Source organism: Dipodomys ordii, unplaced genomic scaffold (genome assembly GCF_000151885.1).
Source record: "Dipodomys ordii isolate 6190 unplaced genomic scaffold, Dord_2.0 Scaffold89, whole genome shotgun sequence".
NCBI classification, from domain to species: domain Eukaryota; kingdom Metazoa; phylum Chordata; class Mammalia; order Rodentia; family Heteromyidae; genus Dipodomys; species Dipodomys ordii.
The window spans coordinates 5365594-5370760 of NW_012267305.1; positions in this window are offsets into that span (position 1 = coordinate 5365594).

Below are 5167 nucleotides of genomic sequence, written 5' to 3' on the forward strand. Positions count from 1 at the left end.
TTGTTTTAGCTCCCTTATCGAAGATTAGATGGCTATAGGTCTGTAGGTTCATTTCTGGGTTTTCAATTCTATTCCATTGGTCCTGAGGTCTGTTCTCATGCCAGTACCAAGCTGTTTTGATTACTATGGCTTTATCTAAGAACTATATACTGGTAGATTTATACAAAGCATTATGTCCTGTTAAAAATGTGCTTCCTTTTGTTTTCCATTAACTCAAAGCTTATTTTTGAAAGAAAAAATACTGAATCTATTGACTTATTCTACAAATTGTACTTTCTCAAGAAAGTAGCACTTGTTTTTAGTCATTAGGTATATAAGAGCTAAGAGATACTAGTTTGTTAGTAGAGAGTTTAAAAGCACAGCCTACAACCAAACAGACTTTCTTGGTTTGCATCCATAATCTATCACATGCCTGCCATGTAACTCCAGGAATTGCCTTAATTTATGTATATCTAGTTTTTCCTCCCTTAAATCTGGATAGTAATTGTAATCTATTCATAGAGCTGTTGTTTGAATTAAAGCAATGAAAGCTCATGGAGAATGTTAAGTGATTATTAATTACAGTAGTAATATTAAACACCAGAATTTAAGCATATGTATGAATGCCTTGCCAACACTATTATTCAGTGATCACAGAATCCATTTTTAAGAAACATCCTAAACATTACATTATAGACAACTTACATTTTTTTGGGGGGTATACAAAAATATAAACGCAGATGCTTTATTCACCATATATTCTGAAATAGTCTCCAAATGTTTTTTGCTATATATAAAGTTAAATTACTCCTTGGGGCAAAATGAATGAGGAAAATCAGTAATATATCTCCAAGTAGGAGATCTTACATAAATTGTAAATTCCAGGAAAACCACTAAAAGTTGAAAAATACAAGCACCATTTTTTGAAGATACTATTTTTCTCCCATTAAATCACCTTTGCAACCTTGCTGATACCTAATTATCCATGGCTGTATCAACTGGAGATTTTCAAAATCTCACGTTAATCATGTAGTTTTCTTTCATAGAAATTTCACCTTCTTATGCCTAGCAACTATGTCTCCTATATAGCTATACATAATTTTTAAAGTATTAAGATTATTTCTTTTTAAATATACATTTTTATTGTAAAGATACTCTACATGAGAAAGGTAATGAGTACACTTCCAATGGAGCATTGTTACCCCTTCCTTTGTTTCTCCCCTACCATCCCTTCCCTTCCCACCTCCTCAATTCCTCCCTCCCCCCAAAAGTTGTAAAGTTCATTTTCAACATAGTGTCTTGTGCATCTCATTATTACACTGGGTCAACCTTTTTCTTGTTTCAGCATTTTATTATTTCTCTTCCCCTCCCCAAATTAGAAAATTGTATACACAAGATGCAGGGCACCAGAATCAAATACAATGACAACAGGGGTTATACCATGGGGAAAGAACATACAAAAGAAACAAAATAAAATCACATAGAAAATTGAAAACAACAGCAACAAAGAAAACACCATTGTTTTCAGATCTTGGAGTTCATTTAGCTTAGCATCCTCTTATTTGGTCATATGTACATACCTTTTTACTTTTTCTACTTGTCTGGTAAGATTATTCTAGATGTATACTAGTTATTGCAAATTAGGGAAAACATTGGACCTATGTTTCTTTGGGTCTGGCTTACTTCACTTAATATGATTTTTTTCCAGTCTTTCCACTCCTAACAAATGGGACAGTATCATTCTTTCTGATGGAAGCATAGAACATTTTCTTGATCCTTCATCTGAGGGACATCTGGGTTGGTTCCATATCTTAGCTAAACAATACCACTTTTAAACAGACATACTCATAATTTCTAAAAATACTTTAAGTGAGAAAAAATATCAAAGTGAAATCTAAATCTTACAATGCATACTATCATTTTCTGTGGATTATTTAATAATCTCATCATAAATATATGGCAATAAAACTACAATTCATTCTTCATAATTTGTGAGAATATGTATATGAAAATTTTTGATGAAATAATTTTTAAGAGAAGTGTGTTAATGTTCAAATTTATGCATTTGGATCTAATATTCATATTCTCATTCACATATGTATATATAAAGAATTTATAGTGACAATTAGGAAATAAGGAAGAGGTGGCAAAACGTTATAGGATTGACCATGAATAAAGAAACCTGAATTGGAGGCCTTGTGGGAGGAAAATTACTAAGATTTGTTAGGTATTTCTTCTAAAATTAATAGTGAAAGTTACAGGTATGTTCTAAAAATGGAATATGCCAATCATAACCCCAAGGTGCAAAAATTAGTTTAAAATCAAAGTAGGTATCACAGAGTAGTAACAGTTCCTATGTGTAAGAACTAATTAAACAAAAATGGAGAGGCTTGTAGGACATTCATTAAGTCTATTTGCCAAAAATATTCTGTTACAAGGTAATAATTTTCTTAACATGAAATCCTGGAAATATTATAAAAGGGATAATTTTTAATTAAAGACTAACTTATAAATCTGGTATCTACCTCATTCATCATATTGTCTCACATGACAATCCTTTGATCATAGCATATTAATTTTATATCAAAGTATGTCATAACAATCCAAGGAAAAGTATTTACAGCTTTAGTATATGGACCTTGTAAAAGAGATATAAAACATAGGTGGGCCTATTACATTTGTTTCCGTTACAAAATATGAATTAAAATGAGCCATCAGACTTGGCTACTCATTATATAACTGCCTATAAGGGTATTAAAATACTTGACAATTTCTTCAGATATGAAATAATTAACTATTATTTCCATTAAATATTATTTTGCATTCAAGCAAATTATAGGAATGGGAATAGACATGTCTTTGAAGAGAAAGAGCACAATAATTTGTTTATCATCGGTACATCCAGTTTTAACTAATGTTAAATCATTTCATATGCAAGTTTGAATATTATATATTGGTTAAAAATGTGAAAAATATAACTGCATATAATGAGTTAGGCAATATTAATATTGTATAAAGAAGAGATGTGATGTGAATGATGCTTGAAGTTATTTTTCTTTTTATTATATTTTACTGTCTGTTACAATAGTAATAATGAAAATTAAAATAGGAAATAACTAAGAATAGGAAATAACATACAAGTGCAAATGAAAATGACAATAATGACAATCATTAAAAATTAATGATTATACAACTGGCCAAGTGCTTAGCACTTATATATAGATCATTTTATTTGAACTTCATAATAATCTTATGCTAAAAATATTATGAATTGTTTATAAGAGAATTCTTTTTTGCAAGAGTTTTTTTGTTGTTTTTGTTATTTATTGTCGCTGTTGTTTTTAATGTACTATGTGATTTTTTTTTGTTTCTTTGGTATGTCCTTCCCCCATGGTATAACTCCTGTTGTCACTGTATTTGATTCCCGTGCTCTGCAACTTGTATATACATTTTTCTAATTTGGCAAAGGGAAAGGAAATAACAAAATGCTGAAACAAGGCTATAGGTTATAGGTTGACCCATTGTAAAAATGAGACATAAAAGACACTATGTTGAAAACGAACCTTACAACTTTAGGGGATTGGGAGGGAGGATTTGCAGAGGTGAGAAGGGAAGGAGTAGTAGGGAAAAACAAAAGGAGGGGGTAACAATGCTTCATAGGAAATGTACTCATCTTACTCATGTAACTGTAACCCCTATGTATAGTATCTTTATAACAAAAAAAATGAAAAAGAAAAAAAATAGGCTTGCACTAATTAAATTTGATGTTGAGGTGAAAGTATCTAGTTGCAACCTCTGTAACAGTTCAATCTATTCATTGTGGTTCAAAGGTCTAATATGAAAACAAAAAAATAATGATTTAAACAGGGAATTACAACACTTCAGCACTTTATAGTAGAAAATGCATTTCACATCTTTCCTCAATACCAAATTTTTTCAAGTTATATGAAATACCATTTATTTATACCACATATGATGTCTATTGAAATTTTCTATTTTAAAAGCCACTAAAAAAACAGGTTCATTGGTTTCTTGACCTACTCACTGAGCAGAATATTGAGATTTAAAAAATAGCAGAGGAAATGTGTATAGAGCATTTCAATATTTTAAGCAACAGAGCAACCCAACAAAATATAAAATATTGTTCATAAATATTTTTGTTGTGAAATATAGTTAGTCATATAATGGATTTGTGGAAAGACTAGAACATTTTTTTACTGTATAAATGTGTCCAAATTTACTTATGAGGCTGAAAAAGCACTATTTGGACACAAAATACAATAGGTAATGCATGTTAAAAATAAGTAAATATAGACCACCTAAACATCAGTAACACTTTCCTGAATATGTTTCCATTAAGCTTTTCTTAATGAGTACACATTGAGTAGATTATTTGTAAATTATTTCATTATCCCATCACAATCAACTTGTGACATTTAAAGTATAATTAAATTTATATTCCAAGCCTGTAAGAAAACATGAAAACTGAATACAGCTGTATTATTAGATAATTGAATTCACTAATGAAAGGAATTTGAGGCATATATATTTTTGTATTAAAGACATCAGCATACAAGTGATTTTAGTGAGTGTATTAATTTGCCAAACATTATTATTCAGCTTGTGATTATTATAGAATAAAGGAATCAGAATTGTTCGGGTTTAAGGTAGTTGTCAAGGCAACTTTACATGAACTGACATCATCAACTCAAAACTCAATTTGTAAAGAACAGGATCCCAAAATGCAAGAGTATCAAAGAAATAAGAGGCAAATAGTAAGCCTAATTACAAATCAACTACCCAAAATAAGTACCCCAAATTAAGTATCACACTAAATATTTGGGAAAAATAAGCCATATATTATATTAATATATATTGAGATTTAAGTTATTATTTATAAATGAGTGAGAGATACTATCCACTCAGGAAAAGCCAAATATTCATACTGAAATTTGGAAAAATGTAGTTTGGTATGAAAAGACAATCAATTGCTTTCTTCACTGTCAAAATTAGTGGAAGTAATGAAAACAGAAAAACAAAAATAAAGATAAGCCAAGCGACAGTGGCTCACGCCTGTAATCCTAGCTACTCAGGAGGCTGAGATCTGAGGATCATGGTTCAAAGCCAGCCCAGGCAGGAAAGTCCATGAGACTCTTATTTCCAATAAACCACTAGAAAACTGGAAGTG